The sequence below is a fragment of the Cavia porcellus genome, unplaced genomic scaffold (genome assembly GCF_034190915.1).
Source record: "Cavia porcellus strain 051 isolate PalLab524CR breed Dunkin Hartley unplaced genomic scaffold, mCavPor4.1 scaffold_11, whole genome shotgun sequence".
Classification (NCBI taxonomy): domain Eukaryota; kingdom Metazoa; phylum Chordata; class Mammalia; order Rodentia; family Caviidae; genus Cavia; species Cavia porcellus.
The window spans coordinates 43104424-43130927 of record NW_026947494.1 but is presented as its reverse complement, the minus strand read 5'-3'; the positions used below and the strand labels follow the sequence as shown (position 1 = coordinate 43130927).

General features: G+C 38.9%; 1 long non-coding RNA gene across 1 annotated transcript; it reads left to right on the top strand.

Moving 5' to 3' along the window:
* The first annotated feature begins 2245 nt into the window (after positions 1-2245).
* LOC134478094 (uncharacterized) lies at positions 2246-23358 on the top strand. Its single transcript, XR_010050476.1, has 3 exons — positions 2246-2353; positions 15816-16696; positions 20171-23358. It is a non-coding gene; the product is annotated as an uncharacterized LOC134478094 (long non-coding RNA).
* The last annotated feature ends 3146 nt before the right edge of the window (positions 23359-26504 follow it).

Genomic DNA, 26504 nt, shown 5'->3' with positions numbered 1-26504 from the left:
GAAATGGCCTTTTAAACATGTGGGATTCAGGTTTTATGAATTGAATGTCTTTTGCTCTACTGAGAATTTTTTTAAGAGCAAAAGTTGATTGAAATAGGCATCTAAGGTTTGCTTTGGATTAGGCATAACTATGCACACATTTTTCAAAAGGGAGCAGAGCCAGATGACAAAAACAGTTCCCCTGAGGTTGGAGTGACTCAGAACATCTCCATATGGATGCCCCAAGGCAATTTATACTCAACATGTCCTCAAATGAACTCACAATTTCCTTTCAAAGCTACAATCTTAGACTCCCATTCAGCTCTTCTTGTCTCTCATACGATTGCACTGATTTCTGTATTCAGCCTTTGCCTCTTGACTTACCTTTGCCTGGCTTTTCCTTCTCACATCCAGTGCCCTCCCCAGCACCCACAGGCACGCAGCGCACACCTCTTGCTTCTCCTACCATCATCAAATTAAGTTCTGTAAAATGCAGGTCAGACAGTTTGTCATTCTCATCTCAAAAAATGTCTGGTGATTCTGGCATTGCTCTTTTGTTTGTCTCTGCAAATTCACTCCATATCTTTCTCCCCTGTCCTATGTCCCAATGTCCAAGGCTGTAGGGATGACACCTATGAATCCTCTTGTTCTTTGGATCCAGTTCCATTTCTACATTGTGGAGCCCTGCAGCTGGAGAGTGAGCTCAGGGTATATATTTCGCAGACCTCAGTCATCCACAGTTCTCTGCTAAAGGCACAGCTCTTGTCTAGCAGATTTTAATGAGAATGGTTTATTCTTCACTGAGTTTCCCAAGTGCGTCATTAAGGTTAGTTAAAAATCCAAGTGAGAGAGCTCTAATCAGAAGTATCCTGTGGTTCATGAGGAATACTTTCTCCTTTAGGATCATTTGCAAGATGAGGGAGGGAACCAACAGTCACAGAGTTTCTGGACTTGCCCAAGTCAGGTAAAAAAACTTTTTATGATAGTCTTTAAGAAGGAAAATTGTTCACAGTATAAAAATGAAGTAAGTGAATCATTTACACATTGGATGACTTTGTTTGCAGTGCCCATCCTTGTATCTCCTGCTCCACTTGGGTAACTCGGGCAATATGCAGACCAGCTGACAGATGCTGGCATCAACTGTGTGATGACTGTGGCATTGGCAGGAGAGGTGCAGATGGCAAACAAAGGACTCCTTCTAGGGATCTGAGTGTGTGTTGTGGGATGAATGAGGATTTCTGCCTCGAACCTCTGTGGAACTGTTTCTGTAAGCCAGGCACTGCGCCTGGTCATTCTTAACCTTCCTTTTGCCTGTTCCCTTCCTTCTACAGGGGGCAGAACTGAAGTTATTCCCTTTGAGGAATGGTTATGCCAGTGCTGGAGAAAGTGCTGGCTTTACTTTCTATTTCTCATCAAAGGGTTTGAATGAAGAGAAATCTTAGAGTTTTTATGTTGTATTATTGTTGAGCTGAGCCTGGAACTAGATAGAGAGCAGAAGAACCACCAGGAGCTTGAATGAAGAGTTCTACTGGTAAACTTCTGCAAGTGAAGATCTGGACACACACACAAATCCAAATTTAATAATTACAGAGAATTCTGGACCTTAGACAGAACATGTACATTGTGCAAAAGTAGTAATTTCCAAGCTTCATTTGTTCAAAGTAGATCAACATAGAAGCATTCTGGGCGAATGGTTCCTTAAGGCATGTTGGGGAAAAGCTGGGAATCTTTGGGTCTAGTCTGAAGCCACCATGATACATAAGCCCAAGAGCACATAGGGCAGCTCTGCCTAACAGCTGGAAATTCCTGGGCTGGATAATTATAGCAAGGTCTTACTCAAACTACAGGGCTAATCCGAAAGACATTTGTGGCCACCAGTTCTGTATTCTGTTTTTGCAGACAGCACTCCTCGTCCTCCTTGTCTTATTATCAAGGCCCCTTTACTTGCCTCCCCACTGCTGATCTCTTTTGATGCAAGCTGAGTGGAGGAAACAGACTCATTGTTTCCTTTAGTATTCTTTTTTTTTTTCTTTTGTACCAGGGATCGAACTCTTGACCTTGCACTTGCCAGACAAGTGTTTATGCTACAGAGCTAAATCCCTGGCCCCTTCCCTATAGCATTTTTGTAATACCATTATCTTGCTCAAGAATCCGCTGATGTATCCTGTTACTATCACTGTTTTCAAGCTTCCCCTTCCATGGCCTGTCCTCATGCAATCTCTGTTGCAATAACCTTTCTCAAATTCTGACTTCACCCAGCCTGTTCCTTGTCAGGACAACAGTCTGCAGATTCTCTCCTCACTGCCTGCTGACTCGGTTGCTTGTTCTGCATTGCTTCCTTCAGAAAGTCTAGTGACACAGGCGCCCCTCTCAGGTATGCCCACAGCATTCTATGATTTCTCTACTGAAAGCTACACAGTGATAGTATTTTTAAGGGTACTTTATTATCTATTTTCTAACCTAACCTAAACCCCTAACCCAAACTACAAAAAAAGAAGATATGTTCACACTGCACTTACTCTTTCGTCTCCAAATCCTAGAACTGTACTATTTGTTGAGTGAATGAAGTTAACATAAACATTTGGTGAGTAAGTGAGTGAATGAATGTATGGCTTTCACGTGAGTGATTAATAGGCAGTGCCCTTTAATGACATGCGGTCTTTTGTGACACCCTTGAGGTGATCTTTCAGTTGTGATCCCTGTGGTTTTGGGATACAAGTGAATATTCTTTACCCATCCCTAGGTGGGACAATATGACAGGAATCAATTGCCTTTTGGAAATGAGACACTCTTAGGCTAGTGGGGAGACTGTCAGAAATCATTGGAGGAGGAAGAAGGAATTTAGGAAACAATTTCTCTGGCAGCTATTGGTGTTAATGGAACAAACCCTAAGGAAGATAAAAAATGACTTCTGATTATATTATTCTTATTGTCAAAATGATGTATCCAGGTCTTGGCATCCATATGCTATATTTTGTTATTAGTACCTGCCTGTTTTTCTACTGAGCATATCAAGGTCCAGAGAAGCATAAGACTCTCCATGACTCAAAAGTAATGTCAGAATCAAGTCTTGAACCTGATTCTCGGTGCAATATTTTCTGCTACCCACTCTTTCCTCTCTGCTGCTCTCTGAAAGCCCTTCTTTCCTATTTGCTAACTCAGTCATGAACTCAATGCTATTGCCACAGTGCTCGCTACCATCACCTTTGATGCCGTGAGAGCAAGAGGCCAGGGCTAGAGCACTTCCTCCTGACCGATGTACCGCAGAACAAAGTCTTTCTTGTGTGTGGAGCAGAGTATGTGTGTATGTACAGAGGCGGGGGTTGGTGAAAGCAAAGACCAGTACAAGAAAAATCAGGGGAAGTGTGCAAAAATCTATCTGTACACATGTTGTTTTTCTCCTGGGGGTTCAGTGAGAACTTCACTTCTTCCTTCTGAGACCATTAAGGGAAAAGAGTCCCTGAATGGATGCATGTGTGCAAGTATATGTAAAAGCACACAAATGCATCCAAACTTCATGACAGCCACAGTGGAACACATGCAAGGCCCTTTCCTACTTGAAACTACGATCACCATCTCATCCCTGTGATTTCATTTGTGGGGTGGAGTGAGGCTGAGGCATTTAGATATCAGTTTACCTGAATCTGCAGTCAAGAGTTAAATTCCTGCAGAGGGCTCCTGAGGATATCCATTTCCCAAGTGCTTTATTGTAAGACCCTAATTCACTGATGAATGAATGTGACTTTCTTTTTAATTGTGTGATAAGTGCAGATTCATCTTTAAGCTATTCCTTGCTTTGAAGACTTGGTAGGCTGTGATTGAACTGGGCCCTTGACACCCAGATAAGCTCTGCTCTTGTCCATGGATTTTGGTACTGATGATGCCTCAGGAATCCTGGTCCTTTAACTAGTAAAAGTCCAGGGATCAGGAAGAGAAATGAATAACTAGATAAAAAAAAATTGCCTTAAACATATACTCAACACACGTAAAGAATTCTTATCTCTTATCTTTTCTCTTGCCTTCATGCATTACACAACCACTTTTCTTTAAGGAACTTATAACCTAGGGAAGTGATGGTGAATCTTTCAGAGCAATCAATGATACAAACAGCCTGCTGTGGTATGTGTGCCATAGATTCACCACTGCTGACTTGGGGATTCATATAGTTGAGTATTAATGTAAAATGTACACTTTAGGTGATAATATCGAGACTATCAAAGGGAAAAGGTGGAGGAATAGCATTGACTCAGGCATTTAAAATGGTATTGGGAGATCAGTCAGGTGTTGGGTACCACTACAGCTGCAGTTCTATTTGAACTGCACTGCAAAAACATACCCACTCTCAGATTCGAGCTGACCTTTGGACTGTGCCAAACCTCAGCTTCCTGAAACAATGTGTGTTAACCTCTGTAGTCCTTCTATGCAACAGACCCCTCCTCCCAAATTACTCACAGCCTCAGACTGCACCCGGTTTCTTAAAGAACAGCTCAACTTTGCAGGTGTTCATCTTAGTACTTGATGGCAAGTTTACAATTTCCACTTTCTCCTGCAACCTGCCCGGTCATTTATTTCATACGGTAAGTAAAACTGTCATTTTGTAAAACTTTTGAACACTAATTCAAGATTGTTTGAAACTGAGTATTCCTGGATTGAAATCCTAATTAGCTCCCAACTAAAATGATTTTATTTTTTCGTGAACTTATTCTTGGTCAACACCATCAGAAGAAAATCTGCTTCGATCAGGCCCAAACAAGGAAGAAAATTATTAGTACACATGACTGACACCTGCCAAGCAGGCTTTGCCTCAGTCAAGCTCACTCTCAGCGGCTCAGCCTTCAGGGCTCCAATTGCTTTCTAGAGTGATGGCTGCATTCTAAGGCTGGCTCCCCTGTAGTTTCAGAATGGCTATAATCTCTTCTCAGAGTTACATATTACATGTTTTTGTGTTCAGATACAACGAGGGGGTTGGGAAAGATAACTTTGCCCCAGTATTCTTAGAAATCTTGGGACTCAGTCTGGCTCAGGTGTGGCACTGGTGGCTAAATTGAACCAGTCAATCCCATGACAGAAACATCATCCCATGTTCTGTTCTGTTGCAGGTGTGCAAGTCAATTGTATGGGGTAGGGGCCTGGGGGAAAGGAGAAGGAAAGACAGGAAGACCTGTCCATCTCAAGGACAAGAAATGGGCTTTAACAGGGCTGCTAACAGGACACTTCAAATCACAAAAGAGGGGTCCCCCTAGGCCTGAGAAGGATCAGGAGTTTATACAAGAATTATCAATAGAAATGAAAGTAATTTTAAGTGATCAATCCCTGGAATATACTACTAGTTACTGGAACTGGAAGCTGCCATAGGTTTATAAAATGATCTGCGAAATCAGAGTCAAAGACAGGAAGGTGAGGAGGAGACTAAATGTCAGAACTCAAAAGCTGTGCCTTTCAAGTCCGTAACTGTCTTTTAAATTCCTGATTAGAAAGTGTGAATGTGTCTTAAAAGAGCTGTTCTTAGTAGGGTTCTGGTATCAAGGCTTCTCTATTACTGAACTGTTTCTTCAAGGCAAGCAAGACTTGATTCCCTCCAATTTGGATTTACTTCTTATATTTAAAATTTGAATAGTAGCACTTCCCTTGCAGAGTATGCAAATCAGAAATAATAACTCAAAGTGCCCAGTGTGAAACCTGCATTGATTGTTACTATTGTTATTTACATGGAGCTGCCTTACTGAGGTAGTGTAAGTCCTGAGGACAGGAATGTACTTTCTGGAACTGTCTGGTTTCTGATAAGATCTAAGCAGCAGGTATAAACATTTGAGAGGATATACTAAATTAAGAACATGCTTATATGGCTGGTGTCTCTGCTGTAATTCAAGCCATGTTCTGCCCTGGATTCTCTTGCCTGGGTATTGTTGGGAGCTAATCCACCTTCTTGGGGAAGACTTAATTCTAGGGAAATAAAATCTGACATTCAAGCTTAGTTCAAGGTAACATGTCAGAGAGGAAAATGATAAACTGCATACATTTCCAGTCTGAGCTGTCACAACCCATGAGGTTCTTGAGGTTCTTGGGGTGAAGACCACAAGAGGATGTGAGAATGAAGAAGAGACAAAAGCTGGGGTCAGGCGGAGTCTTTACCTCCCGATGGGAGAAAAGGAACTGCTCAACCACTGTAGCATGTTTATTTATACACTCAAGAGAATGATGTCAGTTTCAACTCTGCTGCCCAGTAACTTGTTTGCCTGGCTGGACTGGGTCCCTTTCCTTCTTGGAGCTGGAACAGCTTGTTTACCTGGCTTGTCTTGAGCTCTGTGTGTTTTCAGGACTGGTCTTGCTTAAGCCCCGCATGTGATCAATCTCCAACTTTAATGGCTTTCTACACTGACCCCCAGCAGCCATGTTTATCACTGATGATAGTGCCAGCCAGCAGATGCTGCATGGCCTACAGGAGAGTACTGGAGGCTGTCATGGTGTTTGCTGACTAATGTTGGGGTTAGGAGGGGTTGGAGCCCAGAATGAGTAGGTGCACTAGAGTCAACCTTAGCCAAGTTTGGGCAGAAGAAGTGGATGGTGGGCACAAGAGAGAGAGAGGTCCATGCCAAATCTGCAGCAACAGAGCTCATATTTTGTGGCCATGAAGGACAGCCATCAGTCCCAGTAGAAATTAACCTATTGTGGCCCTAATAGAGTAGAGAGAAGCAGAAGGCAAGTGTCACATGGGAGCTGAAAGGACCATACATGTGAGCACATATGTGCTATCCTCTGGAGATGCCCAGAAACCCGGAAGATTCCCCAGTGTTGATGACAGGCAGCCCAGACAAACACTGCTGGTTGCTTCAGTTTTGCCTCAGAGTGGTGTGCCCAAGGGAACTCACATTGCACACACTCACCACTTCCCCTTGGCCATTGCACAACTGCATTAGAGGCAGGTTGAGCTGCCAGCGGCAGCCTGTATGCGACACTGTGTCTTCAAGAAGACATCATTTCTTTTTCTTTTTTTGGGGGGGGCAGGGTTTTCCCAGGCTGGCCTAGATCTCATGGATTATAGCTGTGTATCACCATGTCTGGTTATGATCTATTGATTACTGAAATCAATAATCCTAACTAATTTCTCTTAAGATGCTAGGAATACTTCTCTCATATTATACTAGACCACTTCCTTCCTTCCTCCTTCCTTCTTTTTGTTCCTTTCTCTTATTTAAATGAGAACTAAGTACTTTTTTAAACATCACCTTTGTCTTGGCCAGTTAGGAGTAGAGCTCAGTTGCAGAAACTCTTCAGTGTAGATACACTGTTATGGTAAAACCACTTCCTGGTTCTCTTTTCTTCAATATGGCTCTATTTGGGATATCCAGTGTTACAGTTTAGTTCAAGCATCACCTCTAAAACTTTCATGTGGTCAGATGCGGAGCTACTGGAAGGTGACTGGATCATGGGGGGACTGCAAGCCAACCGTGCTAGTAGGACATGGGACCTGGTCAGAAGACGCAGGTCAGTCACTAGGGCTGACCCAGAAGGGTGATCTCACCTCCTGCCTCCTGCTTTCTCTCTTTGCTTCCAGTGCCATGAACAGCCTTTTATCTGCCCTTGTGCCCTACAGCATTCATCAAGTGGACCTGAACTGAAAATGTGAGCCAAAATAAAGATCTTTAAATTTTGGACATTCAGTATTTTGATTCAGCACTGAGGAAAGTGACTCAGACATTTGGTTTTCATTATTTTTTTTCCCCAGTATTACTCTATTTTGATTCTGGAAAAACACTTAACATACTTGCTGGAAGTAGTTGAAATTTGTTTAACAAATGCTCTAATTGCTGAGAGAGTATATAAAAAATTAATCTTTCTCGAGACAGAGAACTCATTCTTTTAAATCTAATATCATTTTTCTCGGAGGCACTTGGAATTGAGAATAATGCTGCCCTTTTTTTCCCCACATGTTTTCAAAACAGATTTGTTTCCTTATCAGACAGAAATGTGAGCAAAAGAAGGTGATCTCACTGCATATGATTCTAGGCACAATGTCCAGGGCTCCAGACTGAAATAAAATTTGGTTTCACAAATGACTTTAGAAACTTTTTGGTGTTAAACATTTGCTCAAAGAATCCTGTTTGAAAGGGTCCACCATTGTTGATTCTTTCATAACAATACAGATGTGCTCTTGATCATCATAATACTATGAAATAAGGAAAGCTGGTGTTTGGGATCCTAACCTTTTATTGAAGAAAAGAAGAGAGTATATTTAATGATAACACATGTTGAAGTCAGTAAGTTTCTATTTACAGAACAGGCACAAATCAGAGTATAGCTCAAAGTGCTTTCACCAACTGACCATATCCACAGAAACATGTTCCAAGTTAAGAAACAAAAAGTCACCTGTTCTCCAGTAGCTCCCTGTGCTGATTATGATGGGGCTATGCTCTGAGCAAAGCACTGTTAGGCTATGCTGTCAGAGTGTAAACATCAGAGATGTACTTATTTAGACCTAGGTCGTGTAGACAAATCACAGAACTTGGTCTCTTGATGTAATCAAGACACATGGTAAATATGAGCTTATATGAAGCTTCACTAGTATAACTTGACATACTATTTTATAGTAAACATTTTAGTAAATGGAAGGCATTTACTCTAAAATAACAATCAAATGTATAGTATAATAAATATGTAAACCAGTACTGTAGTTGCTTACATTTGCTATGAAGTATCATGTACTGTACAAAATTGTACTTGTGTACCAACACATTAGATTTGTTTGTACCTTTATTACCACAAACACATGAACAATGTATTGTATGTCTCTGACATCACTAGGTAATAATACATTTTCAGTTCATCAATATCTTATGAGACCATAGTTATAAATATGTCTATTATTCACTGAAGCATTATTATCTAGTGCATGACCCTATCTAGTTATTTTGGGTCTAGTTTCTTTTTTAATATTATCAGCTTTAGTAGATAATAGTTTTATAAAGTAGCTATCCCAATTTTCATGCCTGATAACAGAAAATGAGAGTTTCAGTTGCTCTACGTGCTCACCAACATTTGTGATTTTTAGTCTTTGTAATGTCAATAATTTGGGTAATAACCAATGAAATTGTATTTCTTATCTTGTGATTGTTAGCCCTTTGGATATGCTTTGTTTATGGAGTCTGATTTAAATCATGTTCATTGTTTTGCCCTATGGTTACATCATGAGATATTTTATTTTCTTTTAGAATCTTTATGAGTATAGAGGGGCTATTTTCCAAATATAGTCAATACAGAATTATATGTGAAACACAGGTTAACTTTTACTTTTTCCTCCTTGGTCATTTGAGAAATGCAAATTAAAACAGCACTGGGATTTCATCTCACTCCAGAAAGAATGGCTGCCATCAAGAAATCCACTGATGACAAATGTTGGCGGGGCTGCGGGGAAAGGGGAACACTCACTGTTCCACTGTTGGTGGGAGTGCAGACTGGTGCAGCCACTATGGAAATCAGTATGGAGATTTCTCAGAAGACTAATATTGGAAGTTCCATTCAATCCAGCTATTTCCTTCCTGGGTATTTTCCCAGAAAAACTGAAAATGTCACGTCACAGATATATGTGCACCCATGTTCAAAGCAGCACAATTTGTAATAGCTAAATCTTGGAAACAACCAAAATACCCATCAACTGCAGAGTAGATTTTAAAAATGTGGTATTTTTACACAATGGAATATTATTCAGCTATAAAAAGGATGATCTTGAGGCCTTTATAGATAAATGGAGACAACTTGAGACTATCCTCATAAGTACAATAAATAAGAATCATATTTATAAATATCACACATTGTGTCTTTAGTGTAAAAAGCAATAAGAACTGTAGGAGTAATAAAAGCCAAAATGTGTAATTTCTGTTGTAAAAAAGAGAGAAAAAGAGAAAGTTCTCTAAAGGATATGTATATTTAAGTGTGTAAGATAGATAACCATATTACTAAGTTTTTGTTGATGAACAGAACTGTTTGCAGCCTCACTATTTGAAAGTCCACTTTGTATGCTTTAATTTTGTAACTTGAACAACTATTTCTAAGAGGACAGTATGCAATTTATCAACTAGTGATTTCTTACTGTTTATTTTTTTTAAATTCTGTATTATTTGTACCCTTTTTTATGTTTTGCTTTTTTTCTCTTTAAATAAAATTTTTTAAAAAAGAAATTGAGGCAAAAAAAGAAGACTTACTTTTTTCCATGTAAGTGTACCAATGGATCCAGTGTCACTTATTACAAAGGCTTTTTGTCACTATTTTAAAGTGCTGCTTGGTCATATGGTCAATTGTTCATACACATGAAGGTATGTTTTGGAACTCCTCAGTGTCCATCAGTCTATCTCCCTCTCACCAGTTAAGATTTTGTGTTGGAAATATTGATCTGTTGATACTCTGGAATGACTGACAGCCAGTGGCATAAAGACTTGAGAAAATCAAATCAATTAATGGAGAAAATCCATTCTGAGTATTACAACAGAAAGAAAAATTAGAGATAATATAATTTAATTCTTTTATTTAAAATGAGACAACAGGTCTACCCAAGTGTACTGGATGTCTTCTGTATACTAAGCTGAATCCATGCTACATCCTTCACTATATACTGTTCCCTGAAAGTCTGTTCTCCATAGCTCACATCAGTGCACTCCCCTATCTTCTGTTTTCTGGTTGGTTTAGTTTATGGGGAACACAGATTTGAGAATGAAGGAGAGTGAGGTCAAATGCTTATTTCCATAGTTCCTTTCCTGTAGCCTCAGATAACTGCCTCCATGGAAAGTTATTGCTCCTGATGAGTGGCCTTATACAAACAATCTTCTTTCAGACACCAATAATCACTTTCTTCTTTTTGTCGCAAGCCTAGAGCAGTAAGAGTGTCCCACTGCTGCTAGCCCTAGAATAACTCATTGGGATTCTGATGCTACATGAATAGAGGTGTCCATGTTGCAGATATCAGAATGGGAGAAAGAATCCAAAAGAGACTCAAAGGGCCATTCATCTCCTGAAAAAGCTTCTAGAAAATACTTATGTTTATATTTCATTGGCCACAATTTGGTCATTTGGGGACACATCACTATAAAGCTGAGGAAAATATCTTGTACGCCAAAAATATCACAGGGAGAGCAAGCTCTTGCTGTCGCCCATGTCATTTAATTCAAGTCTAGTCATTAAACATGTGTTTAGTGCCACTCTTGTCCACCAACCACTCAGGAAGGAATGTTGTGTTATCTTGGTTGGGTTCCATGCAGGTCAGAGAGTTCTTTTTCCAGCAAATGTGCTGAGTGATCACTGAGTATTCAAACACGTGAAAGACAGTGTTCCTGCCCTCAGACAGATGATCACCAAGGTACCTCTGTGGTAACTTTTAGCAAATAAAGGCCTCCCAGAGAGACATGGAGGAGAACAGAACAGAATTCCCTCTGAAGTAAGGTAAAGTTTATCACAGGGAAAAGAAGCAGAATGAGCAGGACAATAAGGAACGGCAGTGCACGGTTTCAAAGAAGCTGCCAGGAAGTCCAGGGAGCATAGCACACACCCTGCATGGAGAGCCCTGGGCTGTGATGAGCTGGACGAGTCTGCAGCAACCAAGGAAAGCACAAACTTCATGCCAAGCATAAGCACTGGATGGATGCTCCCCAACTCTTCTGTAGTATGTGCCCAGGGAGGGCACAGAGGAATGAAAGTGTCTCATCAAGAGCCACCCTGAGCTCAGAGTCTAGTCATATTTCTCAGGAAACTTACCAGAGGACCAAATCTTGCAGTTTCAGCCTCCTTTTTTACTTGAAAATCTGATGGCATTCAGAATACCTTGTTTGGTCCAAGTCATTCCCAACCTTGGGAAGGAAAGCAGGCAGAGTTATCCAGTGCAGCTGTGGGAATCGGGATCACTCTCACCCCAACGCAGCTTTTAGAAATGACTCCAAATGGTCTGGTTTGGACCATTAAAGTAAAAATATTTAAAGTTAAAATATTTTTTTCCCTGTAGGTAAATTCTGGAGGGGAAAAAAAGAATGTTTGAAAAGGAAAGAATATTATATTTCACGAGGATTTACCATGGCTGAGACATTATTCTAAGTGCTTGAGTGGTGAGCAAGACAAAGTCCCTGCCATCTCTAAGGGATTTGTATTCCAATGGGAAGAAATTTTTACAATTTGTGCTAATTTTATGAAAAAAAGTTTTTCAGATACTGATAAATACTCCAAAGTAGATAAAATAGAAAAGAGTAACTAAAGACTGTTAGAGTATGAAAAAATTTTCTCTAAAACATGACAATTGCCAGGCAAGGTGATACACACTTGTAATCCTAGGTACTCAGGAGGCTGAGGCAGAAGGGTCTTAAATATGAGGCCAGCACAGGGAGTTTAACAAAATCTTGTCTCGAAATCTAAAATAAAAGGACTAGACTGGAGCTTAGTGGTACAGCACCCCTAGGTCAATCTCCGTAACAGTAAATAAATAGACACTGAGGATATAAATTCAGTGAAAGAGTGCCCCTGGGTTCAATCTTCCATAGCACAGAAACAAACCAAACAGAGGTGACAAGATCTTTTATTAGTTTCTTAGTGCTCATAAAAATTAGGAACTTAATGACTTAAAACAATAGCATGAATGTATGATGTCATAGTTCTGGAGGTCAGAAGTCCAACACAGATCTCACTGGACTAGAATTGAGTTTTCAGAAGATTACGTTCCTTCCAAAGTCTCTAGGAGAATCACTGTCCTGGCCTTTTCCAGCTTCTAAGGGGCCGCCTGCATTCCTTAACTGGTGGTCCTCTTGGTCCAACTCCAAAGCCTACAGTGTAGCACCTTAAAATTCCTCTCTGCTTCTGATACTTACACTCCTGCCTTCTCCTGTGACCCCCACACTTCCATAATGCAAATTAGTCTTCCCACCGTGAAGACCTTTGGGTAAGAATGGACACAGAAGTTTGAAGGAATAGAAATATAGTAACAAGTCACACCTCTGGGTCTAATTTTCTCTATTATAGTTTAGAGAGGAGAAACCCTCTCTAAAGAAATCCTCTCTCAGAAATCAGACAGGAGCAGGGCAAGGCATCCTGATTTGGGTAGCACAGCCAGCAGATGTTTGCTTAGAGATTTACTTCCAGCCTACCCCTAACACATTGCCCAAATTGTCCAAATCTTCATTCTAATAAAAATAAAATGCTATTTTTAATATATTTGAAATTTGTTATTGGAAATACCTATCTTTTCATTTAATGTTGGAACTCATTAATACTGATCTCTTAAAATATACTACCATGTACTGTATTCTCCATCAGAGGAAAAAGTCTATGGCTAGAAGAACAGGAAATATCGAGAAGGAAATGGTATCTAAGGGAAAATTCAGAATGAGTAAAAAACAGATCCTTTTTTTCTACATGAATATGTGGTGCTTTTTTTTTTTTTTTTGGTGCCTTGTATCAAACTTATGACCTCGCATTTACCAGTCGGGCGCTCTGCCACCGAGCTAGATCCCTGGCCAATATGTGGGGTTTTAAAGTGTTTAAATAGTAAACCAAATAAATTGTAATGTTCACACTTCCTAATGTTCAAATAATCTTTCGTCTCTTTTTAGAATTGCCTTTCTCTGTAAAACAATACTGCATTGTATCAAGTCTTAATACGCATCATATCGAATCCATTTCCCCCTCCGGAATGGTTTTACTCTGTACACACTATTGTGCAACTTGCATTTTTCACTCTGCACCTTCTATGGCAGCGAGTCAGCATTTTTAGAGTGTCCCGGTGCAGAACTGCAGAGCTCATGGTTTCTCTGTGGTTCACTGCTTGTGCTGAAAGAAGAAAGTTACTGAAATGTGTCCAGATTGCGGCTTTCAAGAGAAAGGAATCTATTGTGTATGTAACTGGTTTCATCCCAATGTATGATTTGGTTTTGGCAGTTAGCGTATAATTTTCCTTATCAAATCATCTTAGATCATTAAAAGACTTTAAAACATTGCCTTCATTCCTCTGTGGCTTGTGAATTGAACTCTTAAAAGACTTTCAAACTGGTTATCTCAGCAAATCTCCATTTGGGCACCCCAGGTCAAGTAATTTTTCTAAGAGAATATGTTACAAAATGAGATAGGATTTGAATATATTATCATAAGTTATGGAACAAAGGAGCCAATCATGCCTGTGAATTTAGAAGAGACTTTTATAAAACAATATGAATATTTTATAAATCTTACAATGTGACAATTTATTTTAGAGGCACATGAAAACAGTATGGATTCTTTTTCAAAGAGGTATCCATGCCTTAAAACAAGAGATTAAATGAAGATTTTATCGTAATTGTTCACAACATGATTTTGAAAAGTGATGGACACTGGAAGAAAGATAATCTCTTTAATAAATGGTGCTGGAAAAACTGGCTTTCCACATGCCAAAGAATGAAACTAGACCCAAGCCTATCACCATGCACTAAACTAAAGTCAAAATGGCTTAGATATCTAAATATTTAAACAGAAACACTAAATTTACTGGAAGAGAAAATAGGGAAAAATCTCGAGGCAGGTCTAGGCTACCTTTGTGAACAAAACTCAAATTGCAAGGAAAACAATATAAAGAATCAACAAATGGGATCTTGCCTTATTAAAAAGCTTTTGCACCTCAAAGGAAATCAACAGATTGAAAAGACCACCCATAGAGTAGGAAAAAAATTATAGCAAGTTGTCCCTCAGACAAAGACTTACATCTGGAATATATAAAGAGTTGAAAAAATTCAGATTCTCCAAATTCAAAAACCCAGTCCAAAAATGTGCATCTGAGTTGAACTCACACTTCTCAGATGAAAAAAATAAAAATGGCAAATAAATACATGAAAAAATGTTCACTGAGATATCATCTCACTCCAGAAAGAATGGCCAAGATTAAGAAATCAACCAATAACAAATGCTGACGGTGCTGTGGGGAAAAAGAAACCCTTCTCCACTGTTGGTGGGAGTGCAGACTGGTACAATCACTGTGGAAATCAGTGAAGTGATTCCTTAAAAAACTAAGATTAGAAGTCTCATTTGATACAGCTATTCTCTTTCTGGGAATCAGCCCAGAAAAATTAAAAACATTATACCAAAGTAATATATGTGTACCTACATTTATAGTAGCACAATTTGTAATAACTAAATCTTGGAAACAACTCAAATGCCCATCAACCAAAGAGTGGAGTTTTTTTTTTTTTTAAAGATGTGTTTTTTAAAATAATGGAGTACTACTCAGCCATAGATAAGGATAGACTGGAGAGTTTTATAGGTAAATGGATGCAATTTGGGACCATACTGATAAGTGAAATAAATCAGACCTACATGTATAAACACTATATTGTCTTACTAGTGTGAGAAACTGAATGAAGATATAAATAATATATATGACTTGTACAATAGATGCTGTGATTTGGGAAGAAACTGTTCAAAAGAAAAAAACAAACAGGGGAAAGGGAAAGGAAGACAGGAAAAAGAAAAAAACATGTACTCAAGATAGTTAAGATAGTTATACATCTAGTTTCTCTTAGTTCATTGAAAAGAAAGGCTTGTGCTAGTACTGTTTGGACAAGATAATATTTCTATACCTGGTACTCTGAATAACTACTACAAAGACAGCATATGCAATGAATTAATTATTGTAAGTCTCTCACTAATGCCTGTTTGGAAACTCTGTTGTATCATTATTGTTTTTCTCTTTAAAAAGAAAAAGTGATAGATCAGTGATGGCGAACCTATGACACATAGGCTGCAGCAGGCTCTTGGTTATCCCTGAGAGCTCTACGAGGCTCACCATCACTGACCTAAGTTACTGCTCATGGTGACTGAATTTTTCCCCTTTTGCTCCTCAGCAAAGAAGACTTCAGTCTGACCCTTGTTCTCTGAGCAGACAATGTAACTCCATGGAAGACTCATCCCCACGACATATGAAGGCAAAAACTTCGTCAGTTTGTTTTGGCAGGCCTGGCCTCAGAACTTTTCCAAAACAAAATTAATAAATCACATTCTTTTTAAAAAGAAAAATGCAACCTAAAATAATGCATTTTTCTCTACAGCAGTAGCCTGATGTAAGCGTGATGCTTTCTATGCTAGATGACATGTGGGCTTTATTATGGAGAAGAAATGGATTATTTCAGCTCATTTTGTTTTGTTTGGTAACAAGTATAGTGAGATGTAAATCTAAAAACCACACAGTTCACTCAGACTTGGTTTCATATACAAGTTTCTCAATTTCTATAGGGCTCAGTCTTCTTGTCAATAGAATGGGTATAATAACAAGTACAATCTTTTGTTTTACTGTGTAAATTAAATAGTTATGCTCAATCTATTCAAAAGACAAATAAATAAAAGCAGTATATATCAAAACAGTAAGTTTTCTATTTTTACACACTCACCTTTGTCACTGAGTTTTATAATAATCAGAGCTCTGCTTCTGATTTCCCATTTTAACAGACTAGAAATCTTAATCCTGCCAATTTATGGTATTTTCAGATACAAATTTAGCTCAGTTGAGGACCTCATTAATCTCTTCTGATTAAAATCTGTCAGTGAAAGACTTTCTTCTTTCCCCTGTCTTGCAATGGACTCGTGTTCACAGGAGAGCCTGTAATATGGAGATGAACACTGCCAGAGCACAGCCTCCTCTCTGGTCTCCCGAAATGAGCAGTGCGAGGGGCTGGGGACTCCAGGGCACGCGCTTGCTGCACTTCTGATGCCCTCCTAAATGTTCAAGGTAACGGGGGTGAGGGTGCATCTGTAGGGCTTGAGCTTTCAGGGGCCCTCATGGGACAAGGGGCAGAGGTTCACTGTCACAGTCAAACGACAATCGCAAGGCCCCTTTGCACTTCATGGAGGTAGGCAGGAAGCTGAATGTGACTCCATCTTTCCTCCCCTCCCTGAACTCTCTTTCCTCTCTCATTCACGTTCCCTGGATGACACAAGACCCTGGGCTGTTTGCCCAGCTGGTGCTCAGTGGAACAAGATACACAGATGATTGTGTCTAAGTAGCCATTAGATGCTGTGTTATTCCATATGAGTCTTTATCTCCCTATATCTGATGGCTATCTTACTTCTATGAGTGCAAAAACATTCTCCATTTCTTTGTGTAAATGCAGTTTCATTAGTTCATTAGTTTTTTCGTTCTCGAAGGATAAAATCAGAAGTGATTGATAATTCCAGGTTTGCAACTCTTTCCCTTGCTTCCATTCTTTGGTCTTTGACATGGGAATAGAGTCAGCCCACCCACACTTACCTCAGGACTCCAGAATGTGACCTTATTTGGTAATAGAGTAGCAGGAGATACAATTAGTTACATAAAATGGGCACAGTAGTACACATCTGTAATCCCAGCTATTCCAACCCAGAAAGCTAAAATAGGAGATTTCAAAGTCAGAGGCCAGCCTGAGCAACTTAGCAAGAACCTCTTTGAAAATAAAATTTAATAAAATGCTGGGCATGTAGCTCTGTGGTAGAACATGTGACTAGCATAGGTTCAATTTCCAGTTCTGCCAAAAATAAAAATAATTAATTCTATTAAGATGAGATCGTAATGGTAGGGCTGTTAAAATGATTGATTCTCTTAGAAAAGGGAAATTAGGACAGAGAGAGCGGGACAGGCTATGTGAGAAGGAGGCAGAAATTGGGAGGATGCTGCAACAAGCCAAGGAGGTCTAGAAATTGCCAGCAAGCACCAGAAGCAAGGAGAGAAGCCTGGAATAGATTGTCTGTCCAGCCCCCTCAGTCCCAGCTCTGCCAATATCGTGATCTTAGACTTTCAGCCTTGAGAATTGGCAACAATACATTTCTAGTGCTTAACCCACCTTCTTTGTGAAATTTTAAGGCAGCCCTGCAAACTTAAAGCATCACATGCATTGTTTTGTCTCCCCAGCTCAACTTTTTTGAGAAATCTTCTTTTCCCAAATACTGAGGGAGCAAGCATACTGAATAACAAGCCAAGCCCCTGGTCTTGGTAGAGTTCATTGGAAATTAGTATTTGCATCCAAAGTGAGTCTTCAGTGACTAAAGCTGAAAAAGAAAAAAAAAAAAAAAATCAGGAATTGCCAACAAACATGTTTTCCCCCAGCAAAAAGGAAGTCAGTCTGCCACAAGACAAAGCTGGCACCCAGAGACGCAGAGGCGAGGGCAGGAGACTGAGAGCTGGAAACTTTCCAGCCCTGGCTCCATCAGAGCCAAAGGCTCTCCTCTATCTGAACTTGGCTCTGACTTGAATTCCAGGAGGCTGCAGTGACTGTCCAGTAAATCCTTCTGTTTAGCTTAAGCTGATTCTTATAAGGTTTATAGTATTTAAAACTCAAGCATCTACCCACCATATTCTCCAAATTCATACACCCTTATTTTTCACAATCAGTGGAAGGTTGTTGCTCTGTGTTCTTAACAGAGGCATGGATGCAGGATCCAGAAAAGAGCGTTAATAAAAATTAATCTTCATAAAAAATTTAAATTTTGCTGGAACATTCTTTCATAAGTGAAACTTAAACCACCATAAAATTCAAGAAATTAGATTAACTTATTTCCTTTTTCAATTAAAACTACAAGGAAATCATTAGCATGAGAATTTCATTTTTAACTAATACATGGGAATGTTCATTATACTATGACTGCAGCCTAGTCCCTTTATTAAAATAAGTAATCTTGTAGAGTTGACTGGCACGTCTGTGAAAGAGTCATTTTATTATGTTTTTATTGGGTTTATTTTCAAAAGGCATATTAGCCTTGTGATAAATTTCAAAAGCCTGGCATTTTGCCTGAGAAAATGTTTGCAGTGTAGTGTATGAACAATAAGACTTTTCCTGTCTACCCATTAGCACATATTTTTTTAATCTCAGAAAATATTTAGATTTAATTCTCATTTATGTATTTCTTAATGGCTTTTGATATGTTTCGTGATACAATCTCAAAGACTGTTGCCTTACATTAGAGGAGAAAAAGCAAATCAAATCTGACATCAATGATTCTTAAACTATTTCTGCACATTAATAAGGAAATGTATTTACTTTTCTGTTCCCAAACAATTTATGTTAAATGTTTAAGATTACATTAGGTATTTATAACCTCACAGAATTTCCATCAGGAATTTAAGAGTGGCTTAGGTGAGTAACTCTGGCTCCAAATTTCACTACCGTTGAGTACAGATGCCATCTAGGCATGCAGGAAAGCTTGCTACAGTTTGGATGCAACATGCCTCCAACCCCCACAAAGACTCTGTGGCAGTACTGCCAGCTAATGGTCCCTTCAGGAGATGGAGCCTGGTGGAAGAAATTTAGGTCAATCAGTGTGTGTCCTTGAAGGGGACATTGGGACCCAGCCCCTCTTCTTCCTCTCTTTCATTGCCTGGCTGTTACATATTCTCACACAACATGCAGCCCTACCACAGCCCCCCAAATTGTGGGCCAACTGACCATGGGCTGCAAATTCCAAAAGTGTGAGCCAAAATAAATCTTTCCTTCATCCAAGTCAACTGTCAGATATTTTGTTACAGTAAGCCTCTGATTAACACAGGCTTGCCAACGGCTCAAACATTCACTACTGAGGAGGCTTATTCACATGGCCAGAAAACTGATGTTGCCAGATGAGGGTTCCTGATAAAAGCAGGAATTTTCTCTTCTCCTCTCCATGTTACCTCTTTTCCTCTTCTCTCCTCTCCTTTACGAGATCTTGCCTTTCTGTCATTAGTCATGAGATGACACAGCAAGAAGGCCCTTGCTAGCTGTTAGCAACTTGATCTTGAACATCCTAGCTTCTAGAACTGTGAGAAGGAATTTTTTCTCTATAAATTATCTATCTTAGGTATTCTCTTTAAGCTACAGTAGATGGACTAAGTGGCCAGAGTGGAGCGAGATTATTTTGTGGCAGAGGTAGCTGAGGTTCTGATACTCTTCGTCACTAATGTAGTGAAAGTCAAGACACAAGGCTTAGATGTGAGGACATGCTGAGAACTGGTTCCCTAGTCTCTGAAGAGCAACTTAGCTGACATGTTCCTGCAGTCAAAACTTTCAGTGATGATCATCACAGTCAGAAAGGGGGCAATGAAGGAATTAACGTCCCTCCTTGCAGTTCATCTTAAATTCCAAGCCCAGAGCCAGTATTTCAGTCCTTCTAAGAACTGTGTTAGCACTTGATTCTTTGTATTAAGTCCGTTCTCATAAGTGAGTGAGTGCTTATCAGTCACACTTCAATTCTATTGCAGAGCACTGTCATTTAATACACAAGAATGAGAAAAACAACCTGACATCTGGAAACTGGCCTGACACTTCCAACTTGATTTCGCTGTCACCGGAAACCAACCTGGCACTTAGAGATGGGCCGCAATCTTCTCCTGTTTGCTGTAAACAATTCTGCAAAATGTCAGCATTATCCAAGGTCACTGTGTTGATCATGATGAATCAAGATATCAATAAGACCACTCTGTGTATCATTCCAAACACAGACAAAATATGAACATTGTCCAAATCACAAAAATGACTAAGCATCTCCCCACTTAAGTGCTAATCTGAAAGACTGTTACTTATTTACTAAGTATAGCTATAGCCTTCTTTCTAGGTTAGACTTATTTATATACCCAATCTTAGAATTTCATTTCCTTTTCCTGACAGCATCTATTATAGACAAAAGTCCTGTTTTTCTGCACTTCCCCAAATCACCTACCACAAACCCAAATCCTGTTAAGCCTTTTCTAATTCCTCTTAAGAGAATTCCCTAAGGCTTCCAATAGTGTGCACTGCCGTCCTCTGAGACAAGTAATAACCTGACAGACATGCTCCTAGTGATCTTTGGCGGAGAGGCACTGATATGCATAATTTGATTTGAAAATATCATGATTTTCTAGTGTTACATACTATTTATACTGGTTTCTTTATATAAATAGATGAAAATTTTAGTGTAGAATTTATCCTTTTCCTTACTTGTACATTTTTATAAAAGATCACCATCACAACAAAAACGCCACCAGAGGTGTTTTGTGTCACCAAAACCACAGTAGTCAGAAGCATCAAATGATAAGAAAACTATAAAATAAAGGAGTGATAGTAAGCATATAAGGCAGACAAGACTTGCAGATAACCAATTGCCCATTGAATTGGATAACAGTGTAATTTCTCAAGTGTTCACAATATGCCAGGCACTTCTGATAGCCAATTATATAAAATATGGACATCTATCTAACTATATTGCAAAGTGTTTTAATTTCCATTCAATAAATGAGAAAATCTGAGGTTTCTAAAGTTTACTTACCTATTTGGCAGAAGTGTCCCATCTAAGAATAGTACTGCTAGCACTCAAACTCGAGCTGTTAAGTAAGGTTCATGTGTTTCTACAGCAGAAACAGAAATCATATGGATATTTCTGAATAAAACCAAATGCCCTTTTTTTCTAAGTATGAGGTCTTTAACATTGGGGTTATTCATAAGAATAGAGTGGCATCTATTCGGCAGTACTGAAAGAAGGGAGAACTACCATAAAGGATGTTTCAAGAAATTCTCTCTTTCTACTTAAGGCTAACGGCCTCCTCATATGGTTAATGATTTCTTTCCTTTCTACTAGAAAATCTAGGAATCAGTAAAATGAGAATACAAGCAATTACACAAAAAATAAATTTCCTAAACAGTAAATTCCACATGAAATAAATGCCTCATTTACTTTTGATTGATAAAATTAAAGAAATGAGAGGAGTTTCTTAGATGGAAGAAATTCCTTTTAATATGTGCAATGTAAGTATATAATTAAATGTTATTAGCACTAATCATTTTGCATTAGAATAAGTTTTTAAAAGCTCAGGTACTTTCTACTCTTTCAAACAGCCACCTGCTTGTTATGTAAAAGACTGGAACCACCCTCTCATCAAAACTGGAGAACAAAGCAAGTGTCTGGATCAGCTCTGACATGGAGAAGATTGACTTTTGCAAACAGAGCAAGGAAAGTAGCATGGCTAATATTCGAACACTGCTTAGCTTTGTGTGGAGAAGACTAAGAAAGAAGCATAATTACTCCACCTGAGACAATAGAATTTTTAGTAGTTTAAGGAACTGCCAGTGGCTCTGAGTGATCAGGGTAGAAAGAAGAAAATGGGAATTCACAGTGCACCACGTTGGCTGTCAGTGACAGAAGTCTAACTTGCTGGATTAGGCAAAAACCAAGTTTCATTGAGATGGAATCATGAAAAGGGTAGGAGCAATTCAGTTATTAGGAAAACATGGTTATACATGGAGTTGAGTAACTAAATCAGTACCTAAAACACAGGACCATTGATTAAACACTGGCTGAATAAAAGAAAGAGTGAACTAGAAACCATAATTTTACTAAGACTTTTTCTTTCAGCTTCAGTCTTCTTAGAGATTCATGCTGTCTGTCTGGGAAAAAAACACAGCTATGACTATTAACAAGGTTTACCTGTATAAATAGCTTCTGCTGCCAAAAAGGACTAATGTTAACTCCTCAGTCACAGGTGGAAAAATCCCAAGGAAAGACTGAACCACGTGGGGTCAGGTAGTCTGATTTACTGTGGCCAGCATGGCGAAGTCATAGAAAAATATCAAAACACCCAATTAGCCACATGAACTTGGGAGAAATGTGGAAGCATGTGAGGGAAGGAAGAATCCATTACCTGAGAGTGATGTCATCAGTCTGCAAAGAGGGATATCATTATAGGTGGTCCTCGGAAACATTTTTCTGTGTTTTTATTAGTTCACTACAACTGCCTTATCAAGTTATCCACAGACTCAGTTTAAACCACAGAATATAGAAACTTGAAGTCCAAGGTTAGGGTATCAACAAAGTTGGCTTCTGAGGTCTCTTACTGGTTTCTTCTTGTCTTCAACATAGTTTTGCCTCTGTGCCTGTGTCCTAATTGCGTCTTGTAAGGACACAAGTCATATTGGATTAGAGTGATCTCATTTTAACTCAATAACCACTTTCAGGACCCTAAGCATAATAATCACATTTTGAGGCACTGGAGGTTGGGGCTTCATCCTCTGAGTTTAGGGCAGGTTAAAGGAGCACAGTTCAGTCAATAACAATCTCCTAGAATATCACCAAGGATTTTCATTGTATAAAAGCTTTATAAGCTGATATTTTTTACTAGGTACCAGAAAAATTTAGGTGGTTTCTTTTTAGATTATGGTCATTGTGGTTTGCCCAAATATCATGTTTCCCCTTCTTTCTGGCTCTTATAAGGTTTATTTGCAAAAGTGAAACCATTCGGAAGAAGTGTATAGGACTTCATGCTGTGAAATTCTGTGAGGTCCTGTTTTATAGCTGTATTTTATGTTAGTAACTTGTGTTTCTATTTTTCTTTCTGTAATTTGTGTCATCTTAATGTATGCTGTAGGTTTCTCTGTACTTTGTACACATCCTTTATACAATAAAGGGGAGTATTGATGTTTGATTGATAAATCAACTTACTTTATCCACCATATTTGTGTAAGCAGAACATTGCTGAGGAAAAGCAGCAGAAGGTTAAATGCTAATAATAAATGTCCTTTGCAATAAATTACCGCAAATCCTTAGTGGAGAAAAGAAGTCTACAAAAGGCTATATAAATTCAGAAAAAGTAAGATGTCTCACAAAACATTTTAAAAATATCCAGCAGTAGTTAGGTAAACCATTGCTTAAATTAGCACAAACTGGTAAAAATAAGCCTCCCTAAATTGATTTTTCCATATATTTGCCTGGAGGCTGACAGAGTGTAGAAGGAGTTGGATTGTTGCCAGACTCAAAGCATTTTTCTGAGCTCCATCAATTTCTACTAATGGACAATGACGTCATGCTGGCCCTGAGCCAGCCACCCAGTGCATTTCGATTTGTTTCTAAAGCTGACTGGAGGCAGGCATCACATCAGAAACACGGCATCACAGAGAGTGCTGATTTGAGCAACACATCTCCAGAGATAACTGGCTTCCTATGATGCCAGCAGACAGCACCTGGTTTCTGCCTAGAAGGCCCCTTGGTATGGAAGGGCAGACCCACCAACACTAAAGAGAGGTACTCATGGGTCTTAACTGAGCCTCCAGATCACCAAGAGCCCCAAATTGCAAAGACCCCAAGTAGAAATAAGTCCCCAAAGCCTGGGAGCCATTAGTTCTATCTCATTTAGTTAATGTGGTAGACTCGCGAATGAATCTTTAAAGATATACTCACTGTTTATGAAGATATACTCACTGTTTATGAATTCTTTACTTCACAGGGCATCCCAAAATATATTAGGTAGGTTGTTTGGGCATTGATTCCCCAAAAACATACTTTAAAGGGAATTCAGCAGGTGCCCAAAGAGGTCCTATTGTAACAAATCTATCATGGTCCCAAACCACTGGAGGCATGTCCTGACATTTTTCCTCAAGTTTGAGAGATTAAAAGGAGAGAGAGACAGAGAGAGTGAGAGAGAGACAGACAGACAGACAGAGACAGAGACAGACCGAGACAGAGAAGGAGGAGGAAAAGGAGGAAGAGAGGAAGGAGGAGAAGGAAAGAAAGGAGAAAGGGTACAGGAACTCTTCTTGAGCTAACAAAATGGAATATTGTATTTCTAAGTCCAGGACTTGAAAATAAATAATGAAATATACCTCCAATGTGCTTATGAGACAGGAAAAAAAAAACCACATTAGAGAACATATGAGGAAAGTTGAACTTTAGTTAATAATATATCCATACTGGTTCATTAACTCTCACAGATATACTATGTTAAGGCAAAACATTAACAATATGGAACTTGGGTATGGTATAAAGAGAAAAATCTCTGTATTATCTTCTCAATAATCTTTAAATTTACAACTCTTCCAAAATAAAATTTACCTGATATACATACATGATACGCATACAGACATTTCCAATATTAAAATAATCGAGGGGGCAAAGGGGGATATTTGTGGGCCTATTGATAAAGAAAATAAGATTTTTCCATTACTAATAATTGTTGGAACTGGCTGATGGATACATAGATAGATATATTGGACTGTCTTTTCTAATTTTTTTAAATTCTCTGTAATAAAAAGTTCAAAACTATACCTTCATTAAACTGAGCACTATGAAGATATTTATATATGCTTATAAATATTTCACTAAAACCATTTTACATATATACAATTTTAGATATTCATATAAATACATATATAAGGTATATATGTATATATAATATATATACAAAGTCCTCCAAAAATGTATACATCAGGAAAATAAACACTTCTAAAAATATTTTAATACTAAATTTATTGAGACATCATGTCAAGTTACCTTTGGCCTCTACAATTACAAGAGGTGCTCAAAGTGGTACCCACTGGCTTTCAGACATGTATTAGTACAGCAAACTGCTGGTGAGTATATATATTTTTGGCGGCCTGTATATAAAGTAATTTTTACAAGAGATATCTTCATTAGCAATCAGAAACAAAACTAGAATTATATTCTAGGGGCTGGGGATTTAGCTCAGTGGCATAAGCACCCTTGCAAGCAGGTGGTCATGAGTTCGATCCCCGGTACCAATTAAAAAAAAAGAGAGAGAGAATTATATTCTAGTTCAATCCATTTTTTTACTATATGAGTATGAACATATTTTATTGCAACTGAAGAGCTGCATATTTTATTGGTGTGGAAAAGTATAGATTTCTGTTGTATAGGGCAAACTGATGGTACTGACGTGTCAAAGCATGTGCTTCCACCCTTTTCTTCCAGTGGAATGGATAGTACTGAACCAAACCCCTTTGTTCCACCTCCCTCTGTGATCAATGGCAAATGCTAACTTCTCCAGATGGGGTCAGACCCATTGGAGCTACAGCTTTGGAAGCATTTTCCTCTGTGTGATATTAAACCAGGTGGTCTGAGTTCTGGGCTTGATCTGGGTAAAAGTTCTTTAGTCAACTATGACATAGAACTATGACTGATAAGCTCCACTGAACCTTGCCTGCCACACCATTTCTTTGCTAGAACAGAGTCAAAAATAGATGCTAACCTTCAGTCAAAGAGCACTTAGCACCCTTTCCCTGAGAGTACCTCATTAGGTTCTTTCTTCTCCTGCATTCCCTCATTCTCAGAGGCACCCGCATCTATTTAGGCTCCCAAGAAACCTGGAGATCATTCATCCTTGGCACCTCCGTCTTCTTAATCTCCTAGAATCCAGTAACTCTTCCAGTTCAGCTGATTCTACTCCCTTATCTTCTTTCAAATCCATTCTTGCCTCTATACCTTGAGCACCTGGATTACAGTATTTCAGTGGTCTCCTATTTCCCCTACTCCTGCTTTTAATCCTTGCAGGTTACTTTGCTGCTGTGAAAATGAGTCTCTTCATCTGTTTACACTGTTGTGACAAAATGCAAAATAGGAGTAATTTATAAACAACAGAAATATAATCTCATAGTTCAGGAAGTTGGGAAGACCAGGAGATTTGGTGGCTGGTAGGGGATGCTCTCGGCTTCTAGGATGTTACTCTGTCCTCTGGAGGGTTTGAATATTGTGTCTTCACATGATGAAAGAGTGGAAGCAAGAGGCAAGTATCTAAAGGCTCTTTTATTTGGAGATTAATTAATGAAAATTCATGA